Source organism: Schistocerca gregaria, chromosome 4 (genome assembly GCF_023897955.1).
Source record: "Schistocerca gregaria isolate iqSchGreg1 chromosome 4, iqSchGreg1.2, whole genome shotgun sequence".
Taxonomy (NCBI): Eukaryota; Metazoa; Arthropoda; class Insecta; order Orthoptera; family Acrididae; genus Schistocerca; species Schistocerca gregaria.
Genome location: NC_064923.1, coordinates 232,091,190 through 232,105,026, shown reverse-complemented (window position 1 = coordinate 232,105,026; position 13,837 = coordinate 232,091,190). Strand labels below are relative to the sequence as shown.

The 13,837-nt window shown below is 41.3% G+C and overlaps 1 protein-coding gene across 1 annotated transcript in view; it reads left to right on the top strand.

Moving 5' to 3' along the window:
• The first annotated feature begins 5,075 nt into the window (after positions 1–5,075).
• LOC126267228 (transmembrane protein 229B-like) overlaps positions 5,076–13,837 on the top strand; it is a 190,750-nt gene continuing 181,988 nt past the window's right edge. The window contains exon 1 of the mRNA XM_049972210.1: positions 5,076–5,218. The gene's annotated coding sequence lies outside the window, so the exon portion shown is untranslated. The remainder of the gene's footprint in view (positions 5,219–13,837) is intronic.

The window sequence follows — 13,837 nt, the reverse complement described above, 5'->3', positions numbered from 1 at the left end:
TCACTGACGTATAAAATAAATCTACCTTTTTAGAAATGTGCTTTTATGTTCGTTACAGAAAATAGAGCAACGACGATAGAATGTTGTTTCCCATAAGATAACGAGTCCTTACATAGGACCCGGCAGCATCACTCAGCCTCACTTTTGCAGGCTTTGGTTTAGGTAACACGCAATGTGAGTATCCGGTAGTCAGTGTCCCCCACAATGAACCGAGCTTGGCACCTCGTAGGCACCTCGAAGGCTCACACCCTCGGACGACTGAAAAGGTCTCTTTCTATCGAGCGCAATGTTTACCGTTAGAGATGTGTAAATTATCTTTGCAATTTACACGACTGAAACTTGAAGCACGCCCGCAAAATGCAGTTAAATTTCGAGGTACAATGCGTTGGTTCTAGTCGGCCCGCGGCTTGGCATTAGCCTTAAAAAACATGTTGGCTGAGAAATGATTCCAAATGGTCCTCGGCAGTCGATTAAAAGAGCAGAAAAAAACATAATAGCAGCTTTCCGTAGGGTTCAGTTTTGGTACTAATTCTGTTCAACTTATCCACATCTTATCTCCTTGTAACGGTATCGAGGAAGTCCATTTATGAGGACTATCTGGCTTTGCCCATTCGACAGAGAAGTCTTGAACCTGGTGGAAAGGTACTCTTTGCGGATCTAAGAACAATGTATGTATATTTCAAAAAGTGGAGGGCGACACCGATCCAGCGAAGACCGAAGTTATCTGCTTTCGTCTTAACAATAGAAAGGCCAATGCATAGCTAAATGTCGCCTTTATTGATAAACTCCTTCATCAACAAAAATTCCGAAAATATTTAGGATTAACCGCTGATAGAACCTTGTCCCACAAGAAACACTCGGAAAACACCGTAGCAAAGACGAGATCGCGCATTAACATCATACAGATGTTAACTGGTAGCTCATGGGACGCGAGAGATCCCACACCACGACGTTCTTCCGTAGTTCTCGTCTACACCGTATTAATAGTTCACACGTGAGAAAACTCGAAGTTTAGCTAAATGCAGCGATGAGGACAAAAACAGCATGCACCAGTGAGACTTGAGTTTCTCCTGGCGTATACAACGTTCATATAACGGACAGTACGGAAATTCAGCTGGGTGACGTTGTCTACAACCGCTAACATTTAGACAGGATCACACACTGTCATTTTCAAGACAAAACTTCAGCAAGTAAGAGCTCCGTACGGGAATTTAATACCTCGGTTTTCAGAGAAACTCCAAAAAGATATCACACACACACGCACGCACTGCAAACGCTAGCGCCATCACAGACCAAAGATGAAAGTATCGACAGTGAAATTAGTAATCAACGCTGAGATGGCATAAACTCTGTCCCTCTGTCAAAAACTACCATCTCTATCTGCAAGATCACTTTAATTTCAACTGCTTCCTTAATAACACTATCCCAGTAGTTGGAAGTGCATGCCAGAATCTGCGTGTTGTTACATTCCATATGATGGACCTCCATAGGACAACCAGTGTCAAGACCATGTTCAGCAATTGTAGATTTACTCGGCTGTTGTAAGCGTACGTGCCGTTTATACTCAGTACACCGGTCCTCCACGGTCCTGGTAGCTGGCCAATATATGATATGCCACAACTCCAAGGAATACGGAAGACACCCGCCTTACACAACCCAACGTCACCTTTAACGAATGTAAAAGAATCCCGATCTTAGATGGTGCTGGACAGACACACTTCGCATCATGTTTCCGCAAAGTAAGGCTAATGATGTTCGAAATTCTCCCTGCGTAAGGAGAAAGATGGCGTAGACTTTGGTGTCACCTCGGTATTATCACCATTAATCCGATGCACATTTGGTCGCAAGCCCAAAGCGCGTCTCATCTTTCGCTACAGCCATTCTGGCGAAAGATGACGTCGAGTGGACTAACTCAGCTGACAAACTCTCGGGGTTCGAGATAACATGGGCCCTGTGAACCAAGGTACGAAGTACCCCTTCATGTTGAGCTGGATGGTAGCAACTATCAGCCTGCACACGTACGTCAGTGTGAGTAGGCTTTCTATAAACGGCGTGTCTCGACGTACCGCCCACCTCGAAAGTGGCCCCCATAGTTCTCAGTAAAAGGAAAAAATATAGTGCAGTCTGGTGTTTTTCTTTCAAGAAAATGATTGAGAAGTCGCTCTTAAGCTCGTTTTTAGCAGCGTCTGAACTGGAACTTTTTTATGGCTATTTAGAAGTCGCCATTCGTCTTGTAAAATATTGAAAATACTCCATTTTCCCGGTCTACCCCCCCCCCCCCCCCACCCCACCCCACCCAACCAAGCTATCATATGGGCACCTTTGGATGATCTGTTGCGGTTCTTAGAGTAATTGCATATAGACATACGTATCACACGTAACACATTTTCCGCTGGTTAACATCATTGGTTCCGTATATTACTTCCACCAGTTCCCGCTTGATTTCATAAGCTAAATAATGATTCATAAGACATCATCTTTGTCAGATAACAATAACCACTTCAGTAGTTTTAACCCTGTTTGGAAATAAGAGTAGTGCCAGTTTTAACATATGGTTCAAATGGCTCTGAGCACTAAGGGACTTAACATCTGAGGTCATCAGTCTCTTAGAACTTACAACTACTTAAACCTAACTAACCTAAGGACATCACACACATCCACGCCCGAGGCAGGATTCGAAACGGCAACCGTAGCAGCAGTGCGGTTTCAGACTGAAGCGCCTAGAACCGCTCGGCAACAGCGGCCGGCCCAATTTTAACCTATGATATCATGGTGCTTCAATAATTTTGTGCTGCCTGCTCATGAACTCGCTGATGTTTGCTACTCTCCCACACGAGAAATCACTAAGCCGTTTTTCGTTCCTTGTGTTCATGTAAACTTAGGTTTTATTTAAGTATTTTCAGCAGATGGTGTGTACCGAAAATCTAATTGCACCACCATCAGGTGCTACGGAAACGTTTATTACTCCTACCAGTCTCGAATGTTATAAACCGTCATCATGATAAAGAAAGCTTTTAGTCACAGTATCTGTGTGGGATACATACGTGAGGTCCCACACCAGTCTACACAAAAATTGGATATATGAACTGACAGCGGAACTCAACAATTAGCACTGAAGCAGTGTTCACAACATGCATTTACTGTTAAGAATAAAGTAGGTTCAGACATCTAACAGTGATATTGTTCCAACACATTACAAGTTTATACAGGATGGAAGTATTGAATCTTTGTATCATTTATGTGATATTATTGCTTGACAACAGTTGAAACTGACAGCAACAATAAATGATTCCTAAGCACCTGAATGTGGTACAATACAATTTTAGTTTTTTTTTTTTAAACAGAAACTGAAGCGAAACGTGTGTAACTTTTCTTTTTATCAATACGCCTTTATGTAAATATATGGCATTACTTGGACAAAATTAATAGCAATGTCTTCTGTACACCTGATGTTCCTGGAATTTTTAAGAGACTAACCGAGTCAGAGACATTCGAAAACGTTCATCTCTTCCAAAACGAACTGTAATTGTACTGCACACAGCGCTAGTTTCATATTTCTGATTTTTTTTCTCTTTCAGTTTCTTGGCAGCAATAGTTTAGTAATTTAGTCACATATTTCAAAAATAATTATTAGGGTATTTCATAAATGGTGTGATGCTACGCTGTGCACAGGCTATATAGTAATTTCTTTTCATCTGTAGCCACATGGTGTCAGTTGATGGATTAGTATCCAAAATGGCAATTCTCTCTTTGAAATGAACAGGTAAGTGCTGTCACAATACAAACAACCAATTCGTATTGTAGTAAGTCACACAGACGGTAGAAGTTAAACGAACTATTAGGTTCATGTAACTTGTAGCGTTTTCCCATTAGTTTGATAAAAACAACAGGTACTCATAACAGAGAGTTTGGTCATCTTCACTTTTTACAACAGTCTGCCAACGCTGGGATAACTTGCAAACTATAGAAATCACATGGTTTTGAGGCGAAGAACTCGTCGAACCATGTTCGGAGCGCACTTTCATCCCGAAAGTAAGTTCCTCGAATGTTTGAGAGCTCAAAAGGAGAAAATCTAAGGTCGCATGATCAGGTGAATAAGATGGGTGAGGAATGACTTCCCAATCCAACTCCTGTATAGTGTTTTTTTGGTCACTCTTGGACAATGCGGGCAGGCGTTATTGTAGAGTAGCAACGCTTCATGCATTCTTCCTAGTTGCTGTTCTTGGATTGCATCTGAAAGACTTCTCTGTTGTTTACCAGTGATGATTACACCTCTGGGGGTTACTGCTTTGTCTGAGCTCAACCATTCCTTTCATTTATCTCATTACCAGTAACAACACAGGATAAGAATGATCAGTGTTGTTCACGAGCCAACTGATGATGAGCAAGTAGAAACACACAAATGGCCACCTGCAGATTTTTGTGATTTTGGCTTAGAGCATGCCGTACCAATACACACGATTTTTGAACCTTCCCCATTTAATGTAAATGTTGCACTATGGTGGTACGATAACAACTGATTACATTTCTAGATTGAATCATAGTGGCTTAATGCATTTCAATGATCTTAATCAAACCTCGAACGTCTTCCTGAACGTGCATTGTCACTAACGTCAAAAAACTCTTCCTTAAAACGAGGATGCCGCTTTCTTGACGTGCTGTCTCGAATGGCATTATCCCCATGCCAGTGTGGATAATGGCAAATGTTACCGGCTATCTCTGCTGCTGTCAGCACTCTATTGAACTGTTGGAAATTTTCCGACTTCTCCGCTTGGTACTCCATTTTGTAGCGTCCATAGCTCTACACATTATCTGCAAATAACAAACCGACAGTCTGTTAACTCATGTAGCAACAGTGAACTACAAATAAAAAACGACAATCGATTATAAACCCATAGTAATTGGGAAACAAACACGCTACTAACCTATGAACCAACTGAAAACGTTACTACACGGCTGATTTTTGAATCGATCTCCGTTGTGAACAGAGATCACTGGCTGCGAAACATCGTGTTAATATGAGTAGCAGAACAAAACACTGTCGCCCGTTCCAACTACGCGCGAACCGCGAGTGGCGCTCGCGTCGGCCAGCTGGTCGCCGACAGAGCCACCAAGCGGCCGTCGCCGCGGTCGGCATCATGGCGGCGCAGCGCGGTGTGCGGGCGGAGCGACACTGCTGCGGTGGCCACAGCCGTCGCCACGGCCGCTGACTGCTCAGGTAGGTGCCGAGTGCGCATGTGCCACAAGCGATCTCGCCGGCAAAGGGTGGTCTCTCGCGGAAATAGCTCACGTGTGTGGTACTCGCCCGTTCTCGGCCAGGTAGCACCCGCCGCGCCGCTGAAACAGTAGCAGGTGCGGCTCATTGATTGCTGCCGTGGCCCTGCGAACCGGTGAGGAAGCCGACGACATGACGGCACAGCAGCCCCGACCGTCGCGTTCTCTGATGATGTAGAAACACACAATGTTAACTGCCATGTTCACAGACTCTGGTTCCTTCTGATAATACAGTATCCTATCCCTAAAAATAAAAACAAAACATTGAAAGTAGTCTAGAAACTTTGGAACAAGCATGTCGGAAACCCATAGCAGCAAACCTCATTTACAATCGTTGCATCTGATTTTTTCATATCTGTAAAATACTTTAGTAGCGGAGTATCTGTTTAAGTAGGAAATAATATTTTGTCGCCATTATTTTTTTTTCTATTCCTACAGCATAAAATAAAAGGTAAAATCTACAGTGTTTCACGCAATGATGTTAGCAGTTGATTAAATAATCGGAATAACAAAAATATTAAAAGTAACAATAATAATACATCAGCATAAAATGTTAACTTCAAATTATTAGTAATGACAAAGAATAGAGGAAGAGGTCGCCACAGCATAACGACGGTAAGCAGATGGAAAAATCAGAATCACCAAAAAACTATACATGGGAAGCAACTACACTGCCGCGTATATGAGTCCTAAAAAACAGAATACTCCAAAAAAAAAAAACGCTAACTTCATTTGCAGCTGAAAAGTTATAAATTATGCTGTCTTTCTCAAAACAGCTGATACTGAACAGTAAGAAATTATCATGCAACACAAGGAGAATGAGCTTCAGGACTGAATTACCTACGCAATAACCTGTCTGAAGAAAGTTTAATCTGTAAGTGCCAGAAATATGTAGGTACCTCGTCAATACTTCATCGACATGAATTACCTTGTACGCTTTTCGTCGATAAGTGTTTATCAATAATTCTTTATGTAATCTCCAATCTAAACACAAGGAAGGCGATAACTGAGGCATTTGTAGAGTGAATAGACATACACGTCATTATGGTCCTCTGTCTCACAGCTACTTTGGGAGATCAAGCGTTCGTGAGGAATTTGAAAATATAACTGAGACGTTTCCCAACTTCTTATCAATGTACCAAAAGCAATTTAACTCGGATTGCCGTTGTATGAAGATAAGCAAATTAAAAATTTCTGGTTCTGTCTTTCAGGAAACTTAGTTCTTCCGTCAACGGCTTGGGCGAAAAGTAGAACTACGTCTTTTTGAGCAACTAACTCCATGCAATTTTCTCTGACATTTTCTTACTGTTTGACCAAACAATAGTGAAAGTGATGTTCTGTTTTCAACTGCCGATACTCAGAAAAATGATAACTTGGTAGAGGAAAATAGATTCATGTACTACTTAAAACAATGTTCTGTCAGAACATTTTCGCATCTATCATCGTTTCACAGAGTTCGCAATCCTCTACCTAAGTGAGCAAGAATTGTGTTGTTCGTTTCTTCGCTTCACTACAATTCAGTCGGCCAACGACGAATCCTACTGTGAGCAAATAGGGAAAAATGCCAGGGTTCAGCTTCCCGTCGAAGTCAAGATTCTTAGAAGCGATATATATGATTTATTTTTCCGTCTTGTGGCAGTCAGTTTTGTCTACATAAAGCAAAAGCTGCTATATGATATTCTGAATTGTTTTAACACGTGTGCTGATTTCTAATTTCTTCGTAGCCTCACTGTCAAAACTCATTAATCGGAAAAGCATAGTTTTGCTGAATTAGCCATAACAGTACTCTCCTGATATAGTTAAGACAAACTACTGTGCATTTAAATCATTAATGAGGTACCTAAATGCTAAGGACGAGAGGTCGCTCTTCGAGAGGAACTAGATTCGAATAACAGCCATCTTTCGTAATTTTCATTAACGTTTCAGGCCGACATAGCGTTACGGTGTTTTTAATTCATTATTGCATCCAACAATATCTGACTATGGTGTTTACTGAACACTTTTGAGGATTTATGTTACTGCTACTTACAAATGGACACACATCGCTAATGATGTTCTGGTGGCCTGTTCCTTCTTCTCTTGAAACTCTTCCTTATCTATTTTTATAGTACTCTTCATTACGTGATTTATTTGCCCAATTAGTCATTAAAACCGATTATAAATTATTACAGTTTAATCTGCTCCACGATCCCTGTTTCATTTCCATGGAATTCAGCACTTCAGACTTACATGAAACCACTACACGTCTCTAAAAAACCTTTTTCCATTTTTGAAATATTCACTGTCGACTAATGCTCAATATGCCTTTAAATTGTTTAAGGTTCAAGTTTAACGGATGTCTTCATGATTCTCTCTCAGTATTTGGATTAACTCGGGTTCTTTTCCTATACGCACTAATCCTGACATTTTCCTTGGTTCGTTCATCTTTTTCCATATTGCCTTCTACACAGTAGAGCGTTTTTCATCTCTTCTAATACTGCAAACCGACTTGGCTCACACAGGTCTGAACTCAGATCATGTATGAATTTAAAGGTCGAGCAGAACTAATTATTGGGCTCCTGCATCCAAAATTTTTCTTAATCCAACATCAAGGTCGCAATCTGCTTTGTCGATATGAGCTCTCGAAAGAAATTACGCTGTTTTCCTCTCCAGTCTTGAGGTTCAGCGGTTCTCTTTACACTATTGTACCATTTGACACCCCCTCCATAACAGCTCTGTAATTACCTAATGTTATTCAATTCGATAACATTTCTAAGGCTTCATTCTTTGCCACGTCTATACCTCCTACGACCTTCTGCACTTCTTTTTGCCCCGTTCTTTTATTTCGCGGGTAGTATTATCCTTTCCTTCAAATTTTCAAACAAATTAAACAACAGTGATTATTTCGTATCTTCCTGACATCTTTACGGAAACGACTTTTCTTTCTAGAACTTTCACTTTCATTGCCCCATTTAGTTCACCTGTTTCTATACCGAACTTTGAACATCTTGTTTTTCTTATACTGTCGAAAACTTTTTGTACCACTGTAGATATTACGAAAACACTCTTTACATGCTTCTACTCAAGCACGAAAAGTGAACCAATGCAATATATGCTTTCTGAACACGCTATCATGTCGTCGGCTGTAAATCTGACGCACCCAAATCAGAGATTTGCGGAAGATCAGCGTTTGTCGTCTGATCGACCGCGATTTCAGAAGACGTGGAACATACGTTGGAATCTGATGGCGTATGTAGACGCAGATCGGCCGTTTCGTTTTCATACTGCCCGTCGCGACGTTTGGCTTAAACAACTTAGGGAAACCACAAAAAACCTAAATTCGGATGGCCGAAAGAGTGTTTGAATCAGCGTCTTCCTGAATGAGAAGTCGGTTCTCTTACTACAAGGCTTTCCGAGTTCTAACAATGACATACTACTGCTAATCAATGGGAAATGACCATGAAGACCATTGGCAGACTGAAATTTAATAGAAAAGCCCTAAGAAGTGTAGTTCTCCAAGGAAGATCACTTACAAAATTTGTGACAGCAGCTGACAATGTAAGTAATGGAAACGGAACACCACAGCAGCATTTTAAAAGTATTTATTGTTCAGACGGCCAGTTTCAACGCTTCATCTGCATCATCTTCAGGTCGTGTTTATCAAAAACAACTTATGTTGTTACAATGCGTGTGTGTAATAACTTAATTGGTGTAAAAATAAGGTACCACAACTACTTTGGCCGACCGTTGTGGCCGAGCGGTTCTTGGCTCTTCAGTCTGGAACCGCGAGACCGCTACGGTCGCAGGTTCAAATCCTGTCTCGGGCACGGATGTGTGTGATGTCCTTAGGTTAGTTAGGTTTAAGTTCTAGGGGACTGATGACCCGGGATGTTAAGTCCCATAGTGCTCAGAGCCATTTTAACCATTTGAACAACTACTTTAACATCGTAAAATGAACAAAACTCAACCAAGTACCCCGTGAGTGTACTCACAAATACATAGAAAGGCTTTATACAATTTTTTTACAGAAACCTGAGTCATAAAATGAATAAAAGTACATGTACATAAAAACACACATAGAGAAATCTGTCATAGTACTCATACATGTGGTTATTAGCACATGGACCCTTCAAGGTAACTATTGAGTATGTTGGTTTACTGTCTTATCCATTTTATGAGTCAAGTTTCCATAAAAAAATTAAAGAATTACGTATAAATATAAAGCCTTTCCACGTATTGATATGTACACTCACAGGGTACTTTCTTGAGTTTTGTTTCTTTTATGATGTCAAAGCAATTGTGGTATTTTATTTTTACATCACTTAAGTTATTAAACTCAAGTACTGTATAAGTTGTTTTTTCGTAAACAGAACCTGAAGATGACGCAAATGTAGCTTGTTTTGAAAATACAGCCGTGGTGTTCCGTTTCCGTTACGCAAAATCGTTCGTTAGTCTTGGCCGCTACCAAACTGGATTAACGGAGGAAATGTCGAAAAATCGACGAAGAACTGTGCAATCAGCCACGTGTGTGTGCAGCCAGCGTGGTAGTGTCACAGAGCATACTACACACTGAAACGGCTGACGCTGTGTATCTCGGAGAGCCTCTCCCGCAAAATTCCAGGGAGCCTACATTCCAGTATGGTTTAAGAAACACATTACTGCTTCGACTCATATTGCGTGCATCGATCACGAGGGAAAAGTTAGAGAAATATGACAGTGGACATAGAGACAGCGGCAATCGCAAGCACGTCTATCAGCCGTAAGTGTAACAAGGAAAGAGGAAAATATTGTGGTGAGCTATGTGTCCTCTATTGCCATATCGTAGCTCACGGAGTACAGCTGTAGATGTGTTATTGTCTATTTTGTGAAAAATTTTGTCAATTTTTGGGAGCTGTAAATTAGAAATTCTTGGACGAACTTTACGCAGACTATTCAGCACACCATTCGAATTACGCATAAACGTAAAGCAAAGTGCAGAGACAAAGACATTCAGCAGAATCACGTACTAATAAAAATCAAACTGAGATAGAACTGAAATAATACAGTTACTGTATTCAGAAAGCCAGATTCCACAAAGTGACCGAAGCGGAGAATATACGAAGATCATTTCGTAAGTCATGGCAACTATGTTATGTCATGTGAACATGTGGCGTCGCTGTAATCGTAGTAAACACTTTCGAAAGCACGCAGCAAACAGTACCGAAATCAACGGACAGATTGCCACGGCTCGATACCAGCGCCTGAAACATTCAGTGTGAGCTTGGCTGTGCTGCAAGACGGATGTAAGCAGAGTGAAACAGCGAGCATACGTGAAAATTGCCTTTGTCGCCGGCGGAAATGCTACTCAGTGTCATGCGGAACTACGAACAGCTGTGGGTGACGGCGAAAACTTCCGGAATTGCTGAATAATGCAATCATACTACATGATAATCCTAAACCCACACTGCAAACGTCATCGAGAATTGTGTACAACGGTGGGGTTAGAGATCCGCCCCCACCCATCCTACTCAAAAGACCCCCAATCAATTGCACTTCGAGCTCATTCCAGCTTTGCAAACAGTGCGGATATCCTCACAGCATTTCGGCGAATGGTGGTAGACATTGATGACAATACTAATGGTATTCAACGCTGTCTGGATCCATTGAGGAACTGTTTTGGAGGACAGTGATTGATCTGATTCATTTTTGTTCCGTTTGCACTCAAAAATGCTTCAAATGGCCCTGACCACTATGGGACTCAACTGCTGTGGTCATCAGTCCCCTAGAACTTAGAACTACTTAAACCTAACTAACCTAAGGACATCACACACATCAATGCCCGAGGCAGGATTCGAACCTGCGACCGTATCGGTCGCGCGTTTCCAGACTGTAACGCCTATAACCGTTCGGCCACTCCGGCCGGCGGAAATGCAGGAAATGACCCTATTAGCAGTTGTACGAGAAAAATTAACGAGACACGGTAATAACATGTTATTAATATATCTGAAATGCAATGTTCGAACCAGAAGCAATAATAGAGAGGAAAGTTGCAGAGAAACACGATGATAGAAATGAGTAGTATGGTTTATTACAGAAGTGTGCATGCAGGCGATACGAAGAGACTGGCGAGGTATAGATTGTAACAGGGTTTGTCAGTCGGATGAAGAGGCTAACCTTTACCAGTACAAGGAGATTAATAAAGTACAAGGAGATTAATAAACAAATCCAATTTAACAATGCATAGTAAGTGACTGATCTAAAAGAAACACATTGTTTTGTAGCAAACATCCCTTGTAAGACAGGGCTTATGAAAACTGTCAATGCCACTCTTCAGATTTCACATGTAAATTGTGAACATTTCTTCTTATACATTCTTACTGTCCCCGAAGTGATGTTGTCCGTTTCAAAGCGGTTCATTTTGCTGACGTGTAATATGCAGTACTGTTAATGAGAGTTTGAAATTTGAAATAATACATAGATTGCACGAATATGAGTGGTGTCTACACATTATTATAAGTACTACAAAGAGATAATTAAATATTTAAAGTAAATAAGATATTCTTCCATATAAGAAATCATATTCCATCAACTCAATGTGTATTGTCTTAAGTGCTTGCATACTTGGACATAAATTAAAGAACTTTGGAACATTTATCTAAGAAGTGTATTTAGTATCTTGTAGCTACAAATGACTTTGGTGGTCGATTCATAGTGCGAATGAGCTTGAGAAGATAATTTATGTACACAGCAAAGCCAAAGAAACTGGTATAACTGCCTAATATCGTATAGGCTACAGGCAAGCACGCAGAAGTGCCGCAACACGACGTAATATGGACTCAACTAATGTCTGAAGTAGCGCTGAAAGGAATTGACACCATGAAGCCTGCAGAGCTGTCCATAAATCAGTAAGAGTGTGAGGATGTGGAGATCTCGTCTGAACAGCACGTTGCAAGGCATCAAAGATATGCTACATAACGTTCATGTCTGGGGAGTTTGGTGGCCAGCGGAATTGTTTAAACTCAGAAGATTGTTCCTGGAGCCACTCTGTAGCAATTCTGGACGTGTGGGGTGTCGTATTGTACTACTGGAATTGCCCAAGTCCGTTGGAATGCACAGTGGACATGAATCGATGCAGGTGATCAGACAGGCCAGACAGGTGCTTACTTACGTGTCACCTGTCAGAGTCCTATCTAGACGTGTCAGGGTTCCCATACACCCCAGCTGCATACACCCCACACAATTACAGAGAATCCCACCAGCTTGAACGGTGCCTTACTGACTTACAGGCTCCATGGATTCATGGTGGTGTCTCGACACCCATACACGTCCATCCGTTCGATACAATTTGTAACGAAACTCGTCCGATCAGGCAACATGTTTCTAGTCATCAACAGTCCAATGTCGGTGTTGACGAGCCCAAGCGAGGCGTAATGCTTTGTGTCGTGCAGTCGTTAAGGGTACATAAGTGGGCCTTCGGCTCCGAAAGCCCAAATCGATTATGTATCGTTGAATGGTTCGTACGCTCACACTTGTTGATGGCCCAGCATTGAAAACTGCAGCAAGCTGTGGAAGAGTTGCACTTCTGTCACTTTGAACGATTCTTCTCATTCGTTGTCGGTCCTGTTCTTGTAGGATCTTTTTCCGGCCGCAGCGTTTTCGGAGATGTTGTGTTTTACCGGGTTCCTGATATTTCCGGTACACTCGTGAAATGGTAGTACGGGAAAATCCCCACCTAATCGCTACTCGGAGATGCTGTGTCCCATCGCTAGTGCCCGATAATAACACCAAGTTCAAACTCACTTAAGTCTTGATGACTTGCCATGGTAACAGCAGCAACCAATCTAACAACTGTGCCAGATACTAGTTGTCTTACATAGGCGTTGTCGACCGCAGCGCCGTATTCTGCCTGCTTACATATATCTACATTTGAATACGCATGTCTATATCAGTTTCTCTGGCGCTTCAGTGTATAATCTGTGTTCAAATGGTTCTAATGGCTCAAATGGCTGTGAGAACTTTGGGACTTAACATCTGAGGTCATCAGTCCCCTAGACTTAGAACTACTTAAATCTAACTGACCTCAGGACATCACACACATCCATGCCCGAGGCAGGATTCGAACCTGCGACCATAGCAGCAGCGCGGACTGAAGCGCCTAGAACAGCATGGCCACAACGGCCAGCTATAATCTGTGTAATAATGTATGAATATGTGTAATATAGTATGTATAATGTATGTAATACGATATACAATAAGATAATATAAGTATATTAAATGTAAAATTTCCACGTAGGTATAGCTTATGCAATCAATAACAAATGAAACCACAATATCTGTCAGCTGCAGAAATGTGGTTAAAAAAATTTATCATTCAGTTACTATTGGTTACCTGTCTTGGGCTTACTGCAGTTTAATTCAAGAGAATTACACCAGACGCGATTCACTTTTATTTATAAAGAATCTTCCGTGGTTATTCTGTATATTGTATACATATATTTGTACATTTTTTGTTGTTTTAGGCTAAAAACAGCGTTTTGTTTCTGAAGTTGGTGTGCGAGTTACTTACAGTGTTTCTTTACATATTCTGCTTCTTCCTCCCTTGCTA